This window comes from Phoca vitulina, unplaced genomic scaffold, assembly GCF_004348235.1.
Source record: "Phoca vitulina isolate PV1807 unplaced genomic scaffold, GSC_HSeal_1.0 scaffold18, whole genome shotgun sequence".
Lineage (NCBI taxonomy): Eukaryota > Metazoa > Chordata > Mammalia > Carnivora > Phocidae > Phoca > Phoca vitulina.
The window spans coordinates 28,888,440-28,907,040 of NW_022589721.1; the positions used below are offsets into that span (position 1 = coordinate 28,888,440).

The window sequence follows — 18,601 nt, forward strand, 5'->3', positions numbered from 1 at the left end:
GAGTCTTTTACTTGCCACAAGACGATATTTGGTAATATAGGGTTACCTTTGAAGTACAATTTTATTTATACCTTTACCTCATTGGATGTATATTTCTTTGAGTTCCCTCTTTAAGAGTAAAAATAGGAACTCTTCATAATTGTAGAGTGTTTTCACCTTAATATAGTGCTTTCACATAATTAGCTCATCCGATGCTCATGATAACTCTGAAGACTTGTTGCCTTGTTTTTTACAGATGAGGAAGTGATCTCCAAATCATGAAGAGCCTCATCCAGGGTGGTTAATTTGATCATGAAACTGGAACTTGAACCTGGATCTATTTGATGCTGCCTTAAAAGTCACACATACTTGAATACCTTCCTTGCACTTGTTAATGGCTTCCTAAACTTGCCTCATCTTCGGAATCACTTGGTGGAGTGCTAGTCACTGGTGGACGTTGGTAGCATCAATGGAGCTATGTCTGGAGGTGCCCTGCTGAACCAGGTATTTACCTGTTACTTACTTGACTCTAGAAAGTTATCAGAGTGTCCAGAAAAGTGGGGTGTTTTTGTGGGGAGAAATAACCATGGGCATTGTTTACCAAATGTGATGGAATTATTTCAATATCTTAACAAACAGTGCAACCACACCAGAGAGCTCTGACTTAATTTTAGCTCTTCTTAGGGAAACTTAAAAAAAATTCTCCAGATACCTGTTGTGAAGGCTTTGATGAAGCAGGCATTGAATAAAGCTAAGAAATAAATATGTCTGTGTGTTTACTTTTACAGAATTCTAGTGCATTCCTGGGATAAAGCAAATTCTAGAAACAGTGGTATCATGCTGAGTGTGGGCTCTAGAATCAGACTTCCTGAATAAATCCCAATTGTATAACCTTAGGAAAATTACTTAACCTTTTTAAGTCTCATTTTTCATCTTTAAATTTGGGATAACTATGGTGAATACCTCACAGGGTTGTTCAAAAGATCAAGGTTAACCAATCTACGTAACCAACACTACTGCATCTCCATGAGCAGCCAATAAATATTGACTATAAAGACATAATGTTAGCTGTATAAGTGCTTGTCTGCTAGCACATCCCTTATCCATGTTTATGAAGTGTCTTTGAAGCTGAGTTTCTCATTGGAAGATGACTTGCTGTCCTTTAATTATTGTGAAATACTATTTGAATCGTTTACCAATGATAAAAATGGATTTATTTATTTATTTAAAAGGTTTATTTATTTATTTATTTGAGAGAGAGATGGAGGTGCAAGCAGGGGGCAGGACAAGGGAAAGAGAGAGAGAGAGAGAAGCAGACTCAATGGTGAGTGTGGAGCCTGACTCCTCAGGGCTCAATCCCATGACTCTGAGATCACAACCCAAGCTGAAATCAAGAGTCAGATGCTCAACTGAACCACCCAGGTACCCCAATGAAAATGGATTTAAAGCACTGGTTCTGAACTCAGAGAATCTGGGGAGAAAGTTTACCACTGTCATCCCACCCTCAGTGAAAAGTACACATGCACCAGGGAATGAAACATTTTGTACAATTTGGGGAGGTTCTCAAGTTCTGAGTCCTTGATTTATTAGATCTGAAGTTATTTTAAAAGCCAATTATCTACCACATATATATATATATATATATATGTTTTAAATGTGAAGTCCAGAATTTTGATGGATTGCTGTCTCATATTGAGGTCTTTTATCCATTTTGAGTTTATCTTTGTGTATGGTGTTAGAGAATGGTCAAGTTTCATTCTTCTGTAATCCTAGAGGAGAACATAGGCAGTAACCTCTTCGACATTGGCCACAGCAACTTCTTTCAAGATACATCTCCAAAAGCTAGTGAAACAAAAGCAAAAATGAACTTTTGAGACTTCATCAAGATAAAAACTTCTGCACAGCAAAGAAAACAGTCAACAAAACAAAGAGGCAACCCACAGAATGGGAGAAGATATTTGCAAATGACACTACAGACAAAACGCTGATTTCCAAGATCTATAAAGAACTTCTCAAACTCAACAACCAAAAAACAAATAATCAAGTCAAAAAATGGGCAGAAGACGTGAACAGACACTTCTCTGAAGAAGACATACAAATGGATAACAAACACATGAAAAAAATGTTCATCATCATTAGCCATCAGGGAAATTCAAATCAAAACCACATTGAGATACCACCTTACAGCAGTTAGAATGGCTAAAATTGACAAGGCAAGAAACAACAAATGTTGGAGAAGCTGCGGAGAAAGGGGAACCCTCTTCCACTGTTGGTGGGAATGCAAGTTGGTACAGCCACTTTGGAAAACAGTGTGGAGGTTCCTCAAGAAGTTAAAAATAGAGCTACCCTATGACCCAGCAATTGCACTCCTGAGTATTTACCCCAAAGACACAGATGTAGTGAAAAGAAGGGCCATATGCACCCCAATGTTCATAGCAGCAATGTCTGCAATAGCCAAACTGTGGAAAGAGCTGAGATGCCCTTCAACAGATGAATGGATAAAGAAGATGTGGTCCATATAGACAATGGAATATTACTGAGCCATCAGAAAGGATAAGTACCCAACTTTTACATCAACATGGATGGGACTGGAGGAGATTATGCTAAGTGAAATAAGTTCAAGCAGAGAAAGTCAATTATCATATGGTTTCACCTATTTGTGGAACATAAGGAATAGCATGGAGCACATTAGGAGAAGGAAGGGAAAAATGAAGGGGGGCGGATCAGAGGGAAAGATGAACCATGAGAGACTATGGACCCTGGGAAATAAACCGAGGGTTTTAGAGGGGAGGGGGGTGGGGGTAAGGCAGGCACGTATTGCATGGAGCACTGGGTGTTATACAAAAACAATGAATCATGGAACACTACATCAAAAACTAATGATGTACTGTATGGTGACTAACATAATAAAATAAAAAAAAATTTTAAATAAATAAATGTGAAGTCTAAAACAATTGGGAAATTGTTGGGCTCTGCAGTCAGCAGAATAGTGGCCCCCCCATAGATGCTCACGGTTAGTCCTTGGAACCTGTGAGTATGTTTCCTAACATGGTAAGAGACTTTATAGATGTGATTGAATTAAGAACCTTGAAATGGGAGATTACCTTAGATTACTTGGGTGAGTCCAAATTCTGGGACCTTAAAACTGAAGAACCCTTCCCTGTTGAGCTTAGAATGAGAGGGAAACTTGAATACTGGAGAACCATCAGAGAGACATAATGTTGTCAGCTTTAAAGATGGAGGAGGAGGCCATAAGCCAAGGAAAGCAGGTGGCCTCTAAAAGGCAAGGGAAGAGATTCGTCCCCTAGAGCCTTTGGAAAGGATGCAACCCAGTCTGATACCTTGATTTTATTACAGTAAGACCTGTGTCAGATGTCTGGCATACCAAATGGTAAGAGAGTAAATATGTATTGTTTTACGCCACTAAAACATGACCAGAGTACATTACTGCTGCCACAATGGTGGCTCCTTTTCTTGCCTGCACATCTGTGAGCGAAAGGCGTCAAGTAACCAGGTGGCAGTCATGACTTGTAATTCAGTGAGGCTCCTGCTGCGACCCTGGTGAAGGTGTGCTCCCTTGGAGATCCAGGACCACTCACTCAGCAGCCTAGGGCTGCAGGGAGGGGAAGCACACATTCCTTCAGTGGTCACTGGGAGAGATGGTAAGTGGGCCCGGACTTACTTCCATCACTTGATTCCTGAACCCATGCATCTTCCCTGTGGAAAATACAGTACCCTGCAGAGGTCTCTGATGCAGAGCATGTGCTGTATTTTGGAGGATGGCATCCTGTTCCCACAGAGTGTTACTTCTGAGCTGATGCTTTGGCCTGCCTTCAGCAAGCTGTGCCAGAGCTCTATTAGGCCAGCAGCTTCTGTGTAATGCAGCATGTAATATCACACTGGGTCCTGTGATCAGTGGCTCATTCCCGTACCTCTTCGATTAAAATGTGAGTCCCCTGTTCTGCCTTTATGTAGGGTCCAATGCTGGTGGCTTCAAAACTCAGGAACACGAATAGTGGTAGTGCAGAGGCGCAGGAAAGACCAATTCATACACAAAATACTCTCCTGTTCCTTTGAGAATGAACCACTAGCCCTTTCAGGATGGTTGATAGGGTGAACTTGACATGAAGAGATCATTTAGTCTTTTTAAGAAATGGTGCCAGACTGGGGGCTCAGCCTTAGTCACTCCTGCTAACAGGTTGTTGCTGGCAGTGGGAACAGCTAGATCCTCCTTGGGAATGAAGGCCCATGTTATTGGGCCAATTGTGCAGCTCCCATTTTTGCCACTGTAGATATTTAATTTAATTAAGATGCCCTTCATTCCATCATTTGCTTGGCTACTGACAGAAGTTGGCTGTTACCAACTACCCAAATTAGTTTATCTACTTAGGCCTCTTTCTATGGTGGAAGCTTTCTGTTGAGCATTAATGTGTAATACAAAGCCTTTATGCTTCATGCCCACCCTAATGTATCCAGCCATATACATTCACCCATAACTACTTCTCTTAAATCTTGCAATCCTTCCTATCTAAGTACTTGCCCAGTGTCCAGGCTGCTCAGCACTGCAGTGCACTCATAAATATCCTAACCTTGGGTCACTTCTCCTTCCACACTAAGTGGATGACATGGTGCACTGCCTAAAGCCCTACCCACTGGGAAGATTTTTAATATGACTGTTTTATGAGACTACCTCTGAGTGAGGCTGTAATGCAGCCAGCTTCCATTTTTGACTTGGAGCTGCATACTGAGCTGTGCATCTGTTAACCAAGTTCAGGTTTTGTGTTGCTCCTTTCACGGGTCACTTAGGTATTTTCTGGTTTCTTGCTCTTTCATTTATCAGCCTTATAGGTTTTTATTAATTCTGTTAATACTTTCAAATAATCAAAACTGTTGGTTTTTTTCTGTTTATATCTAATTTTTATTTCATTAATTCTCTTCTAGTTTTGATTGCTTCCTTTGTTCTATTTTGTGTTTATTTTTTTTGTGTGTGTATGTTTCTTAAGTTATAATCTTAGACAACTCCCTATACAGCATTCTTTTATACTGCAAGCATTTAAAGTTATTAATACAAATTAATAATTTGATAACTTTCAAATACCAATTAAGCAAAACACTATAGGCTTTGGTGTTGTTAATATTTTTAGGTGTTCTCTCAGTTGCTAAAAGAGAGATGTTAAAATCCCTGTATTTGACTGTAGATTTGTCTATATGTCCCTTTAATTCTGTCAGTTATTGCTCCGTAAAACTTTTCAAAACTCTATTATTAGTTTAATACATATAACAATAGATTTGCTTTCTTGGTTAATGTAATCTTTAATCATTGTTAAATGCATCAACTAGTCATACTTTTATTTGACATACATTTTGATTAATACCATCTTTTTCACTCAATTAGTTTACAATATATATTTTTCTATCCTTTCATTATCGACCTGTGACTATCTTGTTTTTAACATATATATATTTTTCTATCCTTTCATTATCAACCTGTAACTGGGTCTTGCTTTTACAATATATATTTTCCTATCCTTTCATTATCAACCTGTAACTGGGTCTTGCTTTTTGCACAATTTTACAACTTCTGCCTTTTAATTGGATTGATAGTCTCTTTATTTTTAATATAAATATTTATATGTTTGGACTTAATTCTACTGTAAATTATTCATCTTTTTCTATTTATCCCATTTACTTTTTATTCCTCTGCTCCTCCTTTCCTTGCTTCTGTTTTTGAATTATTTGTTAGGATCCCATTTTACCTCATTCATTTATCTGTTACACATCTTGCGCATTTTAATGGTTGCTCTAGATATTACAATATGCATACTTCACTTCAAGTAAAATTACAGTACCTCAGGAAAACTTAAGATTGCTGTAATATTGTACATCCATTTCACCTCTCCCACTCAGGACAAGGGTGAGGGGAGCAGGGGTATGGGGTACATATGACCTAAAGGTGAGTGCTTCTTTAACTTTATGTCCTAGGTGCCTCAACCTGGTCTTGGCCCTCTTCCCACCTGAGTGTTGAGTGTTTTATCCCATGGACTCACATTGCTATTATGCTAATCTTAAACAATTAACAGTCTTTAAGGAAATTACATAAATATGTGTGTGGATGTGTGTGTAATAAAGGCATACTGACTCTTGTTACTTTTCTTTCCTTCCTGCTGATCTGCCTTTCATATGGTATCTTTAAGTATTCTTTTAGTTTATATCAGTTGTAGGCAAATTTTCTCACCCTTTGTCTATCTGAAAATATCTTTATTTTGCATTTTTGAAGAGTAATTTTGCTGTATAAACAATTCTAGTTGCTTTTTTTTTCTTCCAGCACTTTAAAGATGTTGCAATTTGATGTCAAATACATATGTGTGATTTCCTTTGTAATCTTGCTTGTGATTCACTGAGCTTCTTGGTTCTGTGAGTTGGTGTCTTCCAGAAATTTTGGAAAAGACCTAGAGACCCTCTGATTCTTTCCCTCTTTCCTTCTGATAACCTAAATACATGTGTTATATCATTAATGCTGTACCAAATGTCTTGGATATTGGAGACCTTTTCTCTTTCATCTCCTTTTCTCTTTGTGTTTTATGTCAGGTAATGTCTACTGACCTGTCTTCATGTTCTGTGATTCTTTTCTTTGATGTGTCCATACTGCTTTGAAGCCTTTGAAATAATATCATATTTTTCATTCCCATCATTTAATTTGTTTTGTTAGTTTTGCCTCTGCTAAAATTCTCCATATGTTCATATATACCACCTTTTCTCAATAGATTTTTAAATATATTTTTCATACTTATTTTGAAGTCATAATGTGTTAATTTCAACATTAGGACCAACATCAGGGCTACTTTCCCTCTTGATCATGAGTCACATTTTCTTGTTCTTTTCACAAATTCCTAACTTTTAATCAGATGCAAGACATACTGTGTAAAATATAGAAGAAAATTAGATAAAATTTACCCCTAGAAAAGGTCACACACCTTCTTCTATCAGGATACTTGTGATTTGGCTTGAGTTAAACTACTCTGAAATTTAGCTGAGTCTGGCTACTATATGGAGAACAAAGTGAGAGTAGTATCAGAAAGGCCACATAGAAGACTTTTTTGTTCTCCAGAAGGAAGAAAATGGTGGCCAAAATCAGGGTGTTAGCATTAGAGAGGATAGTGGTTGATTCTGTGATTAATTTCAGATTTGAACAAGTATAGGCAGAAAGGAGAGGACACTGTGAAGGAAAAGCTGCCAGACCCTGAGGCAGAATGGATGTGCAAAGTGGGAAGGATGGAGGGACTGAGGAATAATTGCCACGGTGTTTACCTGCTCTGCCACTTCTGGGCTGATCACATGATACACATGTCACTCATGTTTACCACAGACCCAAACATAAACAATAGCATGTAGAAACTGCACAAAAAAATACTGAATAGCACAAGTTCAGACTGATTTGACATACTTTGCAAATCCACTCTAGTGTTCCCCAAGCTCTGTTTGACTCACTACATCTACCAATACACTGCTAAATAAAAGATATAAAATTATTTCAGGGGCAGCAGAGACAACAGAGCTACTGATTATAATATCCTGCTGAAGAAGTCACCTCCCAGTGACACACTATGGCTTGCTTGACTAAAGTTTGTGAACAGAAAAGCCATACTGACCTTGATGAATCCTCACCTGTAGTTCTGAGACATCTAAATATTTCAAACCCCTCATGCACACCATAATCTTGCCCAGTAAGTAGCAAATAGTTCCCAGTATTTTCTTTGCTCAAACTGCATTATACATTTCTGGACTTACAGATCATAACTCTCCAATGACTTGCTACCTATGCGTGACAGGCAAGGAGATTAGCACAGAAAAGAACTGACAAGAATGCTTGCAGAAAGACATATCCATTCTTAGCAGGATAGAGGGTATTTGAGGGGTGATTTTCAGTGTCCAAAGATGAGGGAGGCAGGTGGAAACGGGATTGGGTGTACAGACCCTGGGATTATTGATCTGCTTTATGTTAAACCCTCTGCTTTCCTCCAACTACTGGATCCTTTTTTGGCTGGCTCGCTGTGAATTCCTCAGGCCACAGGTTTTCCCTTCTCCTCTTCTTTTCCAAGGATTAGCAAATTACTGAAGGAGGGGAAGTTCCTGGGCTCAGGGAAGAACTCATTTAAAACCTGCAAAGGCACACACTGAAGGAATTGCCATCTCTCTTACAATTAAAACCAACATCCTCAAAGTTGTCCCTGAGAGGCATGATTATGTAGGGGTTCTAGCTTCTGACTGCCTCTACTTCCACACTGGCCTCAGGGGGCAGTGTTGCTTCTTTGAGCTTCTGTACCAAGGATGGACATTCAGCATGACGACTTGTATAGTAGGAACAGGGCTGGCACATTTAAATGAGAGTTTACAAAAAGCTCGGTGTTAACCAAAAAATGAACACTGAAAGTCACACACACACACACAAACTCAATCTGATTTTCAAAATATGACTTGCTTTCTAGGGCTTATGGACTAGCCTGTTCTAACTATTCACAGACTCCCTCTCATGTAGTAGGTGTCATCATAACACCCACTCACAGAGCCAACAAGAGGGAGGTACAAAGCCAAAGAGAGGCAGCCTCTCTGTCTCCCACCTGCTGAAGGATTCCTTTCTGAGGCCAAGGATTTTTCTTGTAGTTCTTTCTTCATTTGTGGAAATGATTCTCACTGTCCACCAAAATTAGGTTATGTCAACATAAGTTTATCCAGAAAAGCAGAGTATAAACCTAAAAGTTATCCTAGATAACCACAGACACTGCTAAGGTGGGGATTGGTAAATATGGGTGCCCATGAGAGTAGAGTACTGACCTCTAAGAGTGGCTCCCAATCAGATAATCCATCATATTCTACATATTCATAGCTCCCCACAATAACTACCATCTACTGAGTGCTCAGTCAAGGAGTTATGTCTTCAGCTGAACACGCTGTGGTCTAACAATGCTGCATATATGAGTTGCTGAGAAAAGGGATACCACACACCGCAGGGAACCATGGGGCCTTCCAGTAAAATGGGGTTTAGAGGGGCTTATGATAGGATTTGGGCTCGTGTTAGGTGATTTCAAGGAAAGCTCAAGGAAGTGGGAGTTTGCTGCCATCTGCTCCTGTCAGGAGTCTCCAGTAATACTACGATTGGATATCAATAATATTTATGTAGGATATTAGAGAAATGAAGTGGTTCCCCAACAGCCTAGTTAGTGTCAGGTCAGGGCACCTAAGGGCAGAGTGCTGCCACAACTCTTTTTTTTTTTTTTTTTTTTTTTGTGCTCTCTTTTGGCCAAAGGCAGATTAAGTCAGGCTGCAGGTTTTTAGTCATAGTATCCAGATCTTCATTATCGTCATCTTCTCAAGAGACCACTTTTTGTAATGTGGAGTTAGTTCCTTCTACTTCTTGGTTACAGGATAGATTGTGGCATAAAAATGTATATGCAGTTGCATTTAAGACTCTGAACAAGAGGAATTGGCCAACTGTAACACAATTACCAGAAACAAAATGATTATTAGCTTTTGTAAGAGATCCTGAACCCAGGAAATTAGATTACCAAGCCCAGGCCATGGAAACATCTCAAAGTCCAGGTAGGTCTGTACTGGAGAGCCAGATGGCTTTTTCTTTTATCCCACTCACAGACTGTTCTGCTTGACTGGCATATTTTTATAGGTTGCAGCTAGATGTGTTTCCAGCACAAACCCCTCTTTGGCTAGCTCAAAGAACATATGGCTATGTGATTGTTCATTACAATTTTTGTTTGTCAAGCCTTCAGGGAAGCTGCTATAACATGTATGACTTTTGGTACGGTCACAGATGACTTTTGAATCTCTTTTCTCCAATTGTATTATTCCTACCATTGGAGCTCAAGCTCCCTATTGAGTAGGGCTCAAGCTGAATATTTCTTTTTGGACCATGATGTGGCCACTAAGAGGACAAGTTAAGTCAGCTATATAAACATGAGTGATCTTATCCGGGAAATCTCCCCAGACATTTTTGGAAATTCCAGTCTGTGATTTCATGAACACTTTTCCTTTAAAAATACATACCTATCACTCAGTGCAAGCCACCAGACTGGCTTTTTGGACAAAGCTGTAAATGTAAGTTGGCACCTAACCAGAAAACTTCTATCACCTGTTTGGAAAGATGAGAAAGCATGAAATAAAGCATTTAATTTTTATGGAAAGGAAAGATAATGGACTTTTTGAACATCTACTCTGTGCCACTCGCTGAGTAAGACACTTTGTACTCATCTATTTTAATTATCTCAGTGCCTTTATGAGGTTCATATGCTCAATTTTCAAAAAAAAAAGGGTAGACTGGACTCTGTTCTTTGTGTGATTTTCTGCTATGTAAATTATGCCTCCATCTTTTGAAAGAAGAATCCGTAATTAACCTTCTCCATGTCCATGAGATTCTTATAAAATTAATTTCATGTCTTATCTAAGGGTGGATGTATGGCCCAGAACTGACCAGTTAGAATGGTTATTTTGATGAGGCACACGAGAACCAAATTGTTCTACTCAGAGTGAATGTTGACAATGTTTTTTGGGCAAATAAGAGAAAGAGGATTTTTTCCTTGTGGGAGTCTAGGAAATAGGGACAATGTACATGTGGTGATACCAGAGGCCACCATCTGAAAAGCCCTGCCAGAGAAAACTAAAGAAGACGAAGCAGTGATGGAGAAAGTATGAAATCGAATCATCTGAATGCACGTGAAGATGAACACAGCTGTGCATGAAGCCATTTTCTACTTGACTTCTCAGTTATGCAACCCAGCCAAACCTTTCTTTGTTTGTTTTCCCTTTAGCAATTTGGGTTGAATTTTTCTCACTCAAAACCTGCAACCGTAGGGTCCATTATAGGGGGCAGTGGGGAAATCAAGGTGAAATTTCTTGCATGAATCATAGCTAGTATTAGGACAACTGGGGTTTGACAGATGAGTTTGGCTCGGAAGTCCAGGCTCTGTCCATGCCTGGTGACACAGTAAGGGAGGATGAGATAGTGTTGTGTAAGTTCAGGTGAAAAGGAAACTTCATGAAGAAGACACACGAAGGACGGGGGATTCTTTGATAAACTAGGGTGAGTAGAATGTCCTTTGGCATTTTTCATTGTGCTATTCTGTCCCTGGTGATCACAATAAAACTTGCCTCTCTTTGTGACAGGGGCACCTTTCTAAGGACAAAGGCATGTGGTATCAGTAACCTTGGAGGCAAGACACATCACTCATGTGTTTTGTAATCACTGGATTTTGAGGTGGTCAAGCCTATTCAAGAGCAATTTTTTTTTAAGGTTTTGAATCATCCCAAGGAGAAGTATATTTTCTATCACAGACTCACAAGCTCCCCATTAATTATATTAATTTTACTTTATTTGTCCAATATTTAGCATAGTGTCTAATATATAGAATATTCCCAATAGATACTTGTTAAACAAATGCACAGATTAATTAATTCTACCAGGGCCATAACCTCCAAACACCTGTTTCTCAGCTGTTTGCTATCAATTTCCCAAGTTCAGATAGTACTGACTCCTTTTACTGATAAATGGCCTTATTGTTCCTTCAACTGTAGATCAAAGGACATCTATCTTATAGAAAAGCAAAGTCCAGTATCCTGACAGTCCAGATTTCCAATACACTCACAAGAACAAATGTGGATCACTCCCCAAATCTCTGTGGATAACAATATGCTCTCCTTTCGTGATGCAAACAGGGCAGCAGACTTAAAATATAAATAATGACACAAAAGCAAGGTAATTTGGAACTATTTCATAGCTGATGAGCCATTATGCCTCCCTATCATCAATGCATCTAAAACAGGCTCTCCTATCACCTTGTTCAACCTCCATCATAAAATTAATTACCTCTGGATAGACCCCATTTAATTGCTCATAAAATTGATCTTACTTTTCAGATTTTATGGGAGCTAGTATGTCATCAACAAAAGTGCTTAGAATAAATGGGATGCGCATTATCTACTTTGAAATAAAACAAACCCATGATGGATGTGGGAGCCTTTGACACCTGTGTCTCTTGGACTGTAACGGATCCTCATAGGCAGTTATATAGTACCCCTAAAGATCTTTGCTGGGAACTTTCTTCTTTTTTTCAAAAAATAGTGGTAAAAACCTTTTTTGGATTAGAAAATTCCATGCATTTCATTTCAAAAAAGTGCAAGAGCTTGTGCTATCATTCTTGCATTTGTTTATACCCTCTATTAATTCATTTATTCAATCCAGAGGCAGTGTGGTTATGGAAAGGATATGCAACTTGGTTGGAAGAACCCGAATTCCAATCTTACTTCCTGCATGTAATAACCATTTCCCTCAGAAAAGTTACCGTCTCTCAACTGTATGTTTATCTCCAGTAAATTAAGCATACTGATATTTATTTCATAGGCTGTCATTAGGTTTAAATGAGATCATGAATACAAAACATTTAATAAGGATCCTGGTCCAAAGAAGACATTTCATCAGTGTTAGATGCTGTTATATTACCACTGTTGCTATTAACAAACCAACTAGAAAACAAACATGCACTGAAGTGAGGTAACAGGATAGAAAGAGGACGGGTTTTGGTGGATCAGTGTATAGATTCTAACTGTGATTTAAGACCTGTATATTGGGCACCTGGGTGGCTCAGTGGTTAAGTGTCTGCCTTCAGCTCAGGTCATGATCCCAGGGTCCTGGGATCGAGCCCCGCATCTGGCTCCCTGCTCAGCGGGAAGCCTGCATCTCCCTTTCCCACTTCCCCTGCTTGTGTTCCCTCTCTCATTGTCTCTCTCTGTCAAATAAATAAATAAAATCTTTAAAAAAATAAAAATAAATAAAACCTGTATATCCTTAGATGAGTTACTTAATCTCTCTCGCCATCCATATCCTCTGTTATAATTGGGAAGTTTAGCATATAACCCACAGGATCAGATGAGGTAGTGGCTGACAGTGAGCGCAGAGCAGTGTTTATTGTAGAGATCCTACATTTTTGATGACCCTGGCCTCAGCCTCACATTCCCCTCCCATTCTGAGTGCTGGGGTTGAAGCTCCTACTATACACCTGGGATTTACTTAAATTGGCTGGAGATATGGACAGAAAGGAAGGTTTCTGACCCATGGAAAAAGGCATTGATGCCCGCAGGCGAACAGAGCTCAAGAATCTGATGACTCTTTCCCATCCTCGAGTGAGAACTGGCCCAGGAGGCTGGGCTGGCCAAGCGCCCAATCCCAGGTTGCTGGCCTGGGACACACCTTTTCTATTCTGTCCTCTGAAGCCTCATGACCTGTTATTCACCTTCTCAAACTACAAGTGTCAGTTAAAGGAACTTACTTCTCTTCTTCTGAGATCACTTTCTCTCCCTTAACACAAACATTTACCCATGTGGTTCAATCTGTCTAGAACTTACATTCTGCTTCTACTTTACCATTCTTTCACTTAAATATTTATATTCACCTTCATAGGTTAGAGTAGCTGCCACTGCCTCCTGGAATCTTCTTCTAACCCCCAAGTCTAGGTTACAAGCCCTTTTCTTCAGCATGTCTCTCCCATTCCACAATGCTTACTACACTGCCCAAGGAGAGCCTGTCTGTCTAGTGCTAATTTATAAACAGACCGTGTGAACTTAAATGTCTGTGCTGTTCCTCTCTGTATGTTCAGTGTGGGTCGTCAGTGAAGACTTGCTGAATTGTTGGATGGACTATGTGGCAGTATGTGAAGCTCACAGAGTTCACAGACCTGGTGATGAGTCTTGGGGGATACCTCACTCAGCTCAGAGGGCAAGCCCACACCATATAATCCAAAAGGCTTGGCCAAGAACTGAGCCAAGGAAAATAGCCCAGCTAAAGAGCCAAGAAGTCAGAGAAGTTAAAATGAGATAGAACATAGAAAATCAATGAAGAAAAAACAGAGATGAGATGTGAACTTCTGCTCTGTATTACAAAGTCTCCTTGCTCTCCTGGTGTGGGGCAGATATAGCATGTCTTAGAGGTTTTACATGAATTTCCTGAACAAGGGGCTGAGAAGGATAGAGAAATAGTTCCATATTGGCATTTTCTACAAGGTCCCATAGGAAGCACATAAAACAGTGTATTTTACCAAGGGCATTCATTATAGAGAAAAGATGGTTCTGTGACCAAATGAGCTTGGAATTTTTTTATTAGTTTCAGAAGTAGAATTTTGTGATTCATCAGTTGAATATAACACCCTATGCTCATACATCAAGTGCCCTCCTTAATACCCATCACCCAGTTACTCCACACCCCCACCCAAAACATCTCCCCTCCAGCAAACCTCAGTTGGTCTCTTAGAGTTTGGCATCTCTTATGGTTAGCTTCCCTCTCAATTTTTATTTTATTTTATTTATTTTATTTTATTTTATTTTATTTTATTTTATTTTTACTAATGGGGTTAAGCCAAGTTAACTATAGTATTGCCAGACATCTTAGAATCTTTAAAATGCTAATATGAACTTCTGAGCTCAGACCATTTTCCAAACTACATAATCATATAATCTTTTTTTTTTTTAAGGATAATTTCATTGAGTTTGCATCCCATGAAGCATTGGTTTAGAAAATACAGCTTTAAACTATTCATAGTGGTTTGTATTGTTTTTATGGCTTCTATCATTTCAGGTATTTAATTTTAGCTTGCCGTGTTTTAGAAAACAAATAAAACAATCAGTACTAATGATCATTATAGTTTTGCTTTTTTGGGCTTTTCACACTAATGGCTTTGTGTGACCTGGAAGGAAAATATTCCTTCATGAATTGTATTGAATGAATCAGATGTTATTACTCTCCTCTTGCCAAAAAAGGTAGAGGGAGCTACCTCAAGGAGGTGGGGCAGTGAATGAGAGTTTCCAGAATCTAGTCTGGGAATTTTTGACCCAGGATGCTTCATAAGGAAGGGCTGGGGAGGAGAATGAACATGATGCAGGGGATTTTGAAAAATTTGCTCAAACTCCCAGGGTCTCAATTTAATTGTGTGAATGGCTTAAGATACTAATATCCACGTCAGAAGATTATGGAGAAGATTGCATGAGGTGATGTTGATGGACTCCTTAGCATAGAGGAGAAGCTCCGTGAGTGCTGACTGTGATGGTAATGTGGACAATGGTGCAGATTCCCATCTTTGAGATTTCTGTAGAACAGTTTTGTGGCCCCTTTCTATTTCTGTCAGTCTCTTATTATTCCCTGAAAATGTTCTTTCTCCATTTACTTCAATGAGGTTCCCTGCCTTTTCTTGGAGAGTTCCCCCAAACCCTGAGGAAAAATAAGAGTTTTGTCTGTACCTGGTCTTCTAAGTGTCCCACTTCTTCAGCTAAGACAAGCTAAGTGTAGGAGAGAGAGAGAACACATTTGCCCCACTGCGGACCTGCACAACGCGCTGATGGAATGAGCAGTTTTGGAGGACAGCAGTTTGTTTCTGATTGTTGGTATGGTGGGGAGAGGGGACTTGCAGGAGAAGGGGGAGGAGGAGAAGGGGGAAGAAGGAAAGGGATAGACTACGTGTTTTCGTGCAGAAATAAAAGTGAATAAAATAAAACAAAAAATAACTTTCTTTCTACAAGCTACACATACCCACCTGATCTCAAAACATGGAAGCTGCCTAGTTGTATTGCTTATATAACATGTCCAGTAATGGCCCAAATGGGTAAATTCCCATATTCTACTCACCTGCTCCCCCACCTCTTTACGGAAGCCTATTTGTTATATTTTATTTTCTATTCACAAAATACTGTTCTTTGTTGTCATTGCTGTTAATGCTGATAATATTTAACTCAGTAAATCCACTTTCAGCAAAAATACTAAGAAAATGATCTCACATAAGAGGACATGTTTATCACAGTGGGAGTTTTACTAACGAAAAACTGGAAACATCTACAAGGTACGACAAACATTAAAGTTTAAATTTTTTGTTTCTTACACATGATGTGATATTATAGAGCCATTAAATGGGGTCTTTTTAAATACTTTGTAATCACAAATCAGAAAGTGTGATGTTTCCAGTGTGTTCTTCTTTCTCAAGATCACACTGGCTATTCCAGATCTTTTGTAGTCCCATTTCAATTTTAGGATTTATTTTTCTATTTCTGTAAAAAAAAAATCATTGGGAGTTTGATAGTGATTGTAGTGCATTTATGGATTACTTTGGATAGTGTTCTCATTTAAAAAGTACAAATTCTTCCAATCCATGACCACAGGGTGTTTTCTATTTATTTTCATCTGTTTTCATTTCTTTTGTCAGTGCTTTGTAATTTTCAGCGCACAAGTTTTTAACCTTCTTGGTTAGATTTATTCCCAAATATTTTATCCTTTTAGATGCTATTATAAATGGATTATTTTCTTAATTTCTTTTTTAGATTGTTCATTGTTAGGGTATAGAAATGTGAATTATTTTTGTACATTGATTTTATACCCTGAAACTTTGTTGTGCTGATTTATTAGTTCTGTCATGTTTCTTTTTTCTTTTTTTTTTTGTGAAGAATCTGTAGGGATTTTTTCTTCTTTTTTTTAATGTATATGATACAATTGGTTATCCACATACAAAAGAATGAAATAGGACCTTTATCTTACACCATACATGAAAATCAACTCAAAATAGATTAAAGACTTGTGCTTAAGTCTCCAATAAAACATAGGAAGAAAAGTTACTTATATTAGTTTTGGCAATTATTTTTTTTTGGATTTGATGCCAAAAGCACAGGCAACAAAACCAAAAATAGACAAGTGAGACTATATCAAACTAAAAAGCTTCTGTATGCATAGGGAAGGAAATAATTCAGAGTGAAAAGACATGCTACAGAATATGAGAAAATATATGCAAGCCCTCCATTTAATACGAGGTTAATATTCGAAGTATATGAGTCTCCTATAGTCAATAGCAAAAAACAAATAACCCAACTTAAAAATGGGCAAAATGCTTGAATGGACAATTTTCCAAATAAGATATACAAATAGCCAACAGGTAAATGAAAAGATTCTCAACTTCACTAATCATCAGGTAAACACACATCAAAACCACAAAAGTGCTATCACTTCACCTGTTAGGATAGCTGGTATCAATATAAAATGAGACAAAAGATAACAAAGTGTTGGGGAGGATTTGGATAAATGGGAATCTGTACACACTGTTGGTAGGAGCATAGACTGGTTGCAGCCACTACAATGGTTCCTCAAAAAATTAAAAATAGAACTACCATAAGATCCAGCAATCCCACTTTCTGTTATATATCCAAGTGAAATGAAATTGGGATCCTGAAGAGACATCTGCACCCTCATGCTTATTGTAACATTATTCACAATAGCCAAGATATTGAAACAACCCAAATAACCATTAACAGATGAGTGGATAAAGAAAATGTGAGATATTATACATACAATGACATATTATTCAGCCTTAAAAAAAGAGAAATTCTTCCATTTATTGCAAAATGGATGAACCTAGTGTACATTATGCTAAGTGAAATAAGCCAATCACAGAAGGACAACACTGTGTATTTCCACTTATATGCGATATCTAAAATAGTCAAAGTCATAGAAGCAGAGAATAGAATGGTGGTTGCTAGGGGCTAGGAGGAGGAGAAAACTGGAAATTGTTTTTCAATGGATGTAAAGTTTCTGTTACGCAAGATGATTAAGTTCTAGAAATCTGCTATACAACATAGTACCTATAGTTAACAATATACACTTTAAAATATTTATAGATCTCATGTTAAGTATTCTTACTTTAAAAAAAAGCCCACAAAAGAACACAAGGACATTTTTGGAGGTGATGGATATGTTTACTACCTTGGTTGTGATGATGGTATCATGGATGTATGCATATGTCCAAGCTCATCAAGTTATATATACATTAAGTGTATAAGTTTTTTGTGTATCAATTATACTTCAATAAAGCTAAAAAAAACCCCACAAATATAGTCAGATTTGTTCTAAAATAAAAACAATAGTTTATATGTCCACTATCCGAGTAAAAATATTAATCAAGGAAATTATGACTTTGCATATCTTCCATACTCTGCAGTCTTCTGCACTAATTGCATTAGGGAAGCATGGAGCCACCTGCTGAGTGTCATGAAGAGAAAATGAAAAGCTGGATGGTGGAGGACTAGGGGACCCTATTCCAACCAGTCCCTGGAATTGAGCTGGATATCTACCAGACCACTCTGAACACCCACGAAATCAGCCTGAGATGTAAGAAGATAGATCTGGATCTCTACAAACAGAATATCGCAGGCGATTGGTTTTGAGGTACAAAGTGGGGAGCCGTAATATTGGAGGATAAATGGCAGCGGGAGGGAGCCTGGCCATGGGGATCCTACACCACCGGTGAGCGATAGCCTCCCATGCTGGGGACAGGGCACAGACTCGCACACCAGTAGCCACAGGGAAAGGCTTTAGGGCAGCCCCCCAGATGGAAACCCAGAGCGGCAGGGCCATGCCTGCAAACTGGGGGTGGCTGGGGGTTTTAGAAGCACAAAGGGCAGAGACATGCCCCGACCTGGAGGTGAGGACTGGGAGCACTGCTGAGGGGTGCACAACCCAGAACGCTGCAGTTTATAGCAGCACAGACAGAAACAGAGACAATGTGGCCTGGAGAGCTCACTGAAGATCAGACTG

The 18,601-nt window shown here is 38.8% G+C and overlaps 1 long non-coding RNA gene across 3 annotated transcripts in view; it reads left to right on the plus strand.

The window, feature by feature from the left end:
- The window catches only part of LOC116639444, a 208,622-nt gene that overhangs the window by 120,411 nt on the left and 69,610 nt on the right, over positions 1–18,601 (plus strand). The window contains exons 3-4 of one of the 3 annotated variants that reach the window (XR_004300841.1): positions 236–483; positions 1,753–1,788. This is a non-coding gene — a long non-coding RNA (uncharacterized LOC116639444). Of the gene's footprint in view, positions 1–235; positions 1,150–1,752; positions 1,789–18,601 lie in introns of those variants that run through there. The other 2 variants (XR_004300840.1, XR_004300839.1) reach the window with 2 other exon arrangements.